An 8,872-nucleotide genomic window follows, 5' to 3' on the forward strand; every position below is an offset into this window, starting at 1 on the left:
AATACAGATGAAACAACCACAAAATAAAATCTGAAAAGAAATAGAAGGAGAAGCACGTGGAGACTTTCTTCAAATGATAAAAAAAAACTGATAAATGAGGTCAGTAGGTTTGCTGGACACACAAGCCAAGCAGGTCAAATGTAGAATCGATTTTATCTATCTACCCAAGGGTGGACAGCCAAGGTGAAGAGTCTCCATGACTTTAGATCTATCTGTCATCTGATAAACAGCTCTGAGTGTATTGTTTGGGATAAAACGGGTTCATGGGGTGGCACTCTCTCTGTTCTGCCGTAGTTTGGAAAAGGTCATGGCAAGCAGATTCAGGATAGGCACGATGATCTTCTTCAGAGAACAGTTAGATCATTTGCCAATGACCATTGAACACCACTGAGCCCACATTTTCTTGTTAGATAGAGACTCAGACAGAATCCCAATCTTGTGGACCGAGAAAAATTAATGATAAGGAATATATGATATGGGCTCTCTTTCTCCCTCCTAGCGCCACTAATCTAAGTGTGTTAGCAACAAGAACAGGGATTCTGGCTGCTCCTGCCCTTGTTGGGAACAGTCCAGCTTCCGCAGGCAGACCCAGCAACGAATGCTCAGAGAAACGAAGCCAGAGGGATACGAACGAGCCTGACCAATATGCTGCAGCAGTTGCTACCGTCCTGAAGATTGGTTTGCCTAATTAGTGTTTCCTGCAGGATCATCAAAGGGGCGCTTCATTTTTATTTGTAAAAAATACAAAGAATCTAATTTCTTTCATTAGTGGTCAAAGGGGAAAATGAGAAGAAAATGCCTTCAGAATCACCCTAGAAAACACGAACCCATCTCCCAGCTGCAAGAGTAGAGGATTTGCTTGGTAAATGCTTCTTGCTCAACAACAAGCCAAAGCTGCTGCTTCAGGTGTGGCAGGGGCTCCTGTAGAGCCCAAAGTGTCACTCTAGATCCTGTAAGACAGAAGTCAGGGTTAAGGTATTGGGATGTAGCTCAGTGGCAGAGTACTAACCAAGCATACTCGTGATCCTGGATTTGAACCCAGTACTCAAAAAGAAGTCAAAGAGGTCATTACTCACTATGTGGACAGGATCCTGTAAATATGCTTATTTATAAATAACCCTGAGGGTGGGAGTTGGGAGGGAGGAATGGTGGGAGGGAGGGGTTGGAGAGTGCCTTGGGGTGGAGGTCGAGGGCTACAAGGGTCCTCAATTGCTCTTCACCTCATTATTTTGAGACAGGGTCTCTCAAGTGAGGGCAGACATGGCTGAACGTGGGAAAAACACACTTCTCCTTCACTCAGCAAGCTCAGCTTTGTCGCCCAGTGTGGAGAATGTGCTGCCCTGGCAGTTCTTGCTAATTGCTGCTGCTGCTGCTGCTGCTGCCTTCCACTCTGAGGAGGAAAAGTTACTGTAATTGGACAGTGGGTGATTTCCAGTGGGTCAGAGGTCATCATTAGTTTTAGCTATAGTGGCTTTATAATAGCTGTCAAAGACAGTGCACTCGGAAGCCATTTCGTTTAGGGAAACATATTTTTTTGAATTTGTTCTCCTGTTGTCTTGTTGAATATCACACCAATTGTAATAAAATGTGTTTTCAAAGCAAAAGGTGACTTCATTATGAGTTTTGTCTTGAGATATAACTGTTGCCTTACTTGGCTGGTTTAAAAAGCATGCTGAGGCAAACTAAGATTGGGTGTGGAGATGGAGTCGAACAAGAACATGGCTGAGCCAAGAACCATCTATGGGTTTGTTTATAAAACATTAAAGAATAAATGCATTTCAGAATCTCCTCTCTGTGGATGCTGTCAAAGTCCAGGATGACTTCAGCTTAGATTTCTGGAAAAACCTGGAATTGTTCTGTGTTTGAGAAGAAATACGCAGCGGGATTAATAAGAAGTGTGGGAGGATTAGTTTTTTCTAACTCCCCCAAGCTGTCCTAACACACAAGACAACATGCAAAACCTGTACAGATTTAGCGGGACACCTCATGAGTGTTTGGAAGAGCAAGGAGACAAAGCCTTCAAGGGAGTGATGGTTGGAGATAGGCACAGCACTCAACATGCAACTCCACACAAAGCAGCCACCCCTTGGTTGGTCCTTAAGCAGAGCCCACATCTGTGCACAGCAACTCAAGACCACCTGAGCCATTGCTCTGGTTTTAGCCCTCAGACAGATTTCCATATAGGCACTTCTTCAGAAATATATTAGGCTTAGTAATTTTGCTATTAAAAAAAATCTTCACTTGCGATTTGAAACTAAAACAAAGGACCGCTTCCCTCCCTCTATGCTCTCCTGTCCCTGAGCAACACCCACCTCCGCATCTACTCCCACCTACCTTTGCAGCTTCTGGCACATATGTGCTGTGCTGAGCGCCAGGTTCAGGTCAACAGATGTTGTTATGGAAAACAGGAAGGGGAAAATGAGAAAAGCTCTCTGTTTTGCGATGCTTATTAGCACGAAACCGCAGCAATATGCTCTATGATTTAGGAGACGGCTCTTGTGGGCAGTCTCCTTATCCGCTGCAGACCTGCTCCTCCTTAGAGGCAGGTCATTCTGTATAGATCTGTGTAGCTCATTAAGATAGGGATATGTGAGGTTATTAAGAAAAAGTTGGTCTTGGGCATATAATTCTGGGTATGCTATAAAAAACTCAACAACTGGTGGATAGTCAAATCCCTGTTGGCACAGCATCCAGTCTTTCACCCATGCAAAGACTCTTACACACATCACATATCCTTGGGTTTCAGATTTGGAAGAGACCTTAGAGGGAGAAGAGACTGACTGAAGCTCATGTCCCTACCCTCTTTAGAATACCCCAGCTTCGACTGAGCTCCCAAGGTGCCAATGAGGAGCAGAAGGAGGGAGAACATGAGCAAAGAAGTCGGGACCACGAGGGGTGCACCCACCCCCTGAGACAGTGGAGCTGATCTATTGGGAGCTCACCAAGGCCAGCTGGACTGTGACTGAAAAAGCATGGGATAAAACTGGACTCTCTAAACATGGCGAACAATGAGAGCTGATGAGACGCCAAGGACAATGGCAAGGGGTTTTGATCCTACGTAATGTGCTGGCTTTGTGGGAGCCTAGCCAATTTGGATGTTCACCTTCCTAGATATGGACGGAGGGGGGAGGACCTAGGACTTACCACAGGGCAGGGAACCCTGACTGCTCTTTGGACTGGAGAGGGAGGGGGAAAGGAGTGGGGGGAGGGGGAGAAGGGAGGGAGGAGGGGGAGGGAAATGGGAGGCTGGGAGGAGGTGGAAACTTGTTTTTTTTTCTCTCATTTTCTCAATAAAAAAAAAGATTTAAAAAAAAGAATACCCCAGCTTCATTGTAATTATATTAATTACTTTTCTCCCTACTGTGACAAAATACCTTACAGAAACAGCAACTTAAAGGGAAAGGAGGCATGTTGGCTCACAGTCTCACAGACTCCAGTCTGCTCCATCAAGGAAAGGGAAAAGGCTTCAGAAGCCCAGTCCATCAAGCCTGCTTGCTTACTCGCAGTAGGGCTCGTTTCCATTTCAGCAGAAAGGAAGCAGAGAGCCTGTGCTGGAAACTATAACTGTCAGGACCCACCCCCTGGAGACCTGTCAACTCCCAAGGCTCTAATTCCTAAAGGGCTTAGGAATTAGATTGTTTGCAAACAGCCCCACCAACTAGAGGTTCAATGTATAATAGATGAATGAGCCTGTGAGAAACATCTCACTTTTGAAGCATAACAGTCAGTGAGCAATAATTTAATTAAATTCTCCAGAATAGATATCCATGTGACAAAACATTATAGTTAGACATATATATGTATTCATAGGTTAATTTAGAGAGATGGTTTCTAGGTCTTGATAAATCCATGTATGGTTTTGCCTATGGATATTCAGTGTTCTGGTCTCTTACCTGGGTATCATCTACTGGGGCAGTTTCCACATATCTTCTCCAGTTCTTACTTCCTACATCTAACACTCAGGATGCAAGGCTTCTCCATCTCCCTCGGCTGCCACCATGCTGCCCGGCCTCCTGTATATCAGTCTGATAGTCCTCCTCGTGCAACAATGTCTGAATTTTTCATGGGTATGAAATGCATACTTTGTGTTGGTCTACTTTTGTTCTGTTGAATTCTAAACATATTGCTTAGATGACAGTTAACACTCTAAGAATACTTCTAGAGTGTTAATGAACCTGTATTTTTTAATGAACCTATATCTCTTGGATAGATTATTGAATGTTATTCTGCTTTCTATTTTTTCCCCATTCAACTCTAGTTCTTGCTAGTTAATTGACTGCTTTGGGGGAGAAGATGACTTTCTTAAGGGGAGCTTTGGAAGTTCGATCATTCCAGTGAACCAGACTTAATATAAATAAGAAAACAAGAGTCAAGTTGAAAGGTGATGTGCCGATGTTAGGATCTGGAAATGTTTGGACAACAGGACAATCGTGGCTGTTGTTGTTTGACCACCTCAGTCTGGCTAGAAGGGAGTAAGTATTCAATGAGGTCCTAGCATTCCTAATTTCATTTCCCATGTCTCACGACCAGCTGCAATATTCAACTACTTTTGAAAGTGTAGAAAACCATCAAATGGATGCCTTTTTCGCCATAGCTCCCTATCAACATGCTTGTCAATGTGTGTCTTTTCTCTGCTTACAGACTATTTTTAAAAGGAGCTGATTTTTAGTAGGCATCTCCTCTCTTGAATTAAGCATCATTTCTTCACTCTTACTCCCTGCAACTCCTTCACTCTCCAATTAAAGCTAGGATTCTGGATTCTTGGAATTTACAGCTTCCTCACAGTACAGAGAAAGGTGGATTGGGCATGATGCCTCTGGGGATTCTAATATATGGAATCTTGAATTGAGACAGTTGCCTGGGAAACAAAGCCTTACAACAAACCTCATTTTTGCATACATCTTAAAATCATCTAACAGCAGGTCATGCTCCCATGTTTGAGAGAAACATGAGAAGCCAAAGTCTAGGCTCCTAATGTGCCCGTGCACCGCTTAGGGAGTCTATGGGTATTGTCTGTCCTGTTCATATAATATAGGAAAAAATATATACTAAAAGCAATCAGCTGAAAGATTGAATTACTTTTCTTGGGTCATAGAAATTGAGAGAGAGGTAGAAAGTACACTGAAATTTGGCCAGAAGTCTCATATGAAAATACCTCTAATAGGTAACTCAAATTTTAACTTGCAGTAAGTACTTGGATTATATGTCCTAGGTTAATATGCTCAGGGCAGACTTCTTGACTATAAAAGAGATGTTTGACATTTCCAACAAGACAGTAGCTCTTCCTTTGCCCCATTCTTCATATAACAACTGCCCGACTCTGAGAGGTCTTCTTAGGGGAGCTGTCAGTGCCTCGCCACAGATGTTTACTTTACACTGATGATGTCACCTTGGAGGGGAGAAAGAATTTTCCCTTATGCTTTAGTGCTGGGTGTCTGCGGGTTGTAAATTAGACAGAAGATAAGACACAGAAGAAGCTTATCCTCAATATCTATGAGAACCGTCCTGGAAAGAAGCAAAGACTCAAGCAAGCGCTTGGGTGTGAGAGCTCAGTGTTTCTCCTTTGTAAACAAGCAATAGATTGCAGAGCAGTGATGAGACGAAAGTCATAGAGTTTGGGCTTCTAAGGGCAGAAACTTTTGGGAATACATATAAATGTACATATGTTCACATACATGAAGTTAATGCATGACTAAAGTTCGTTAGTTCCTTATTTTTGGCAGACACGGATCTCCAGCCTTAAGCATTGCTACTCTCATCACCTCCACCTTCATGATTCAAAGTCTTTCCTCTCTTCTTGTTAAGGGAGAGGGAGACATCTTTACCCTTCCAAACCTGTGCTTTACTTTTCGGCAGAAAATGAGAGGGAGTCTGCTCTTTCTCAATTGCCTTGAGCTCAAAATAACTAAACGCAAGACCCAAGTGGCATATTTAGAAGTGGCGTATTTATGGGTGGCATATTTAAGGGTGGCGTATTCAGGAGTGGCATATTCTGCTTCCCTTCATTAACATTGCACTAATGTTTTGGACATCACAACCTTTTGCATTCTGGCCCCCTTGTGTTTAGGCTAACTTAGTGGGCCATTACTCATTAATCAAAGGTATTAGCTATAAAAGCAGACTTTTATTTTTTGCTCTTAAAGAATCAAGGGTACCAATTTTTTATATTCTCAGTCTGTTAGCAGAAGGAGAGTTACTCAGTCCTATTGTTACCATGCAGCAATTTGATCTGAGTTATGTAAACATAAAGCACTTTCTCCGCAAGGGTAGCCTCAGTAGCCAGTTCATTATTAATCACTAAACAGTTTATATTTCTGTGTCTTTCTTCCCCTTCATGATCCCAGAGTCATGGGCATGTAATAGAATGGGTCCAAATGAGCAACACCAGCATTAGGCATGAAGAGCGGAAGACTTCATTCAGATGAATCCAGCTTCCTCTGCCTGGCATTCCTGTGCCTCCCAAAATGTGGGAGTCCACCTTCTGCTTAAGATCTGTGTGGTAGTTTAAATAAGAATGGCCCCAGAGGCTCATCTGTTTGAATGTTTAGTCACCAGGGAGGACACTATTTGAAAGGATTAAAAGGGTTAAGAGATGTGACCTTGTTGGAGGAAGTGCCTCACTGGGGTCGGGTTTTGAGGTTTCAAAAACCCATGCCAAGCCCAGACTCTCAGTCTTTGCCTGTGGCCCAGGACAGAACTCTCAGCTCCTTCTCCAGCACCACGTTTGCCTGTGTGCTCTCTGCCATGATGACAACGGCTAACTTCTGAAACTGTAAGCCAGGCAGCGATTGAATGTTTTCCTTTATCAGAGTTTCATTGGTCACAGTGTCTCTTCACAGCAATTGAACACTGACTAAAACAACCTGTTCCACTTTTCCTGGCTCATCACTGCCCTTGATGCTTCCTTTTTTCCTTTGAATTCCTTCCGTGGTTTTCATAGTGAAGGTAATCGCTTCTGGCTTACATCCACCTGGTTTGGAGGTTATAGGTGTGTACCACTACACCTGGCTTTTGTTCAGTACTAGGGGTAGAACCTAGGGCTCAATACATGCTAAGCAAAGGCTCCCAACTGAAAGGCTCCTTGGCTCCTAAGTGAGAATTTCTGAAGATTCAGTCAAAGAGGATAGTATAAGGTCTAGCTTGACCACAGTTGCTTCTGGGAATATTTCAAGAATCAGTGAAAAGGTAAGAAATTACATATCTGGATTTCTTGACAATCCTGCCGCTCATGTTTGAGAACGTTTTCTTCACTTCTTCTCCTTCGCAAGATTTTTAAGGGCATGATTTAATATTAACAATGACTGATGTTTAAGAAAATAGCAGAGTGTGTTTTAAGCAGTATGATGAACGGCCAAGCTAAACACACAATTTCATCCAACGTAAGATATAATTTAGAGATTGTTATCCTCTTTGGGATCATTTCTTTGATTTTTCTGTTTGTATGGAGATTTCCAAGGGTAACAATTTGCCTGTGAGATCAATGTTGGTTCGCTTGAGTTGAGGAATTGCTGCAACTGAGTTGCATCTCACTCACGAAAATTCACTCTGCATATCTGGAACACTGACTTCCTGGGGGGACGTGGTCTTTAGAAGATGGCTAAGGTTCAGTGAGGTCAGAGGGCACTCATTTAGTAGAACTCTAGCATTGGAAAGAGAGCTCTTCCATGTGAAGACAGAGCTAGAAAATGGCATCTGCGGGCCAGAAACTGAGTCAGCCAGCAACTTGAACTTGAACTTCCAGCCTACAGAAGTGCGAGAAAATAATTAAGGTGCTGTTTATGCCACACAGCCTGTGGTATTTTGCTATGGCAACCTGAGCAAAGTGAGGGATAACCATCATAGAAGTGAAGGAGATGAACTCATTCCCTAGGATGGCTTGCATCCAATAGAGAAGATGCTTCTGATTTGCTGACGCCCCAGGGGAATAGCCAAAGACTACTTTGAGTTAAACCTTTCCAGACAGAGTTGCAGAAGGAAGGCCAAGGAGACCCCTGGCTTTCTGGGCATCATTACCAGCAAACTTCCAGAACAGCTGAACACAGGAAAATAAAGCTTTCATGTGTATGTGAACAGGTAAATTTCATGACTCTGTCAGAGTCACCAGGAAAGATAAGCCTGCTTGAAATTTCTGATAAACAGAAATTTCAGGAGAATCAGTCATCATGGTGACCTGAAGTGAAAGCTATCAAAAAATAATAGGAAGCTATGAGCGTGGTCTTATAGAAAGCTATGTGGAGCATGGTATATCTTCTACAGATAGAAGGATTCAGACTCTAGCTTTTCAGCAGCAATACAGGAGCAACAAACAAGAACAATGATTTCTTGTTTCTGTCTGTCAAAGAGAGCAACCAAAATACTGGCCTTTATGAGGTCCCTGGAGATTAGGGGAGCTTTTTCTTCTAATGGAGATTCTGGTACCGGGAGAATTTTCAGTAAACTTGAGAACAGACTGCTTCTAATAAACAGCTTGGCACGGGCAGAGGTGTTACATTGAGATCGCCTCTAAATGGAATATTCTCTTTAGGAAGGAGCGGGAAGCTCCTGGAACAAACCCTACATGTTTAGGAAAGCTGAAACTTACAAGGTAAGGTGTGGGGCTAAGGAGAGGACATTCTTGAACCCATGCAGCTGTGCCAGTCTGGCAGAGGCGTCCAGGGCTCTGTTTTTTGTGAGCTGTCACCCATCCAGGAGTGGACTTCTTATTGATGCAGCCACTTCTGAGTTGCCCCTGGCTCTGTAAGTAACCCTCAACTGTATTTAAGTAAGGTATTCCAATAAACCCATTAGTTCACCAAGTTGGGCACTGGTGTGCTGTGGGACAATGGTCTTCTACTCTGTGGAGGTTTGTCACTTGTATTGCTTTAATAAAGTG

This window comes from Microtus pennsylvanicus, chromosome 4 (genome assembly GCF_037038515.1).
Source record: "Microtus pennsylvanicus isolate mMicPen1 chromosome 4, mMicPen1.hap1, whole genome shotgun sequence".
Lineage (NCBI taxonomy): Eukaryota > Metazoa > Chordata > Mammalia > Rodentia > Cricetidae > Microtus > Microtus pennsylvanicus.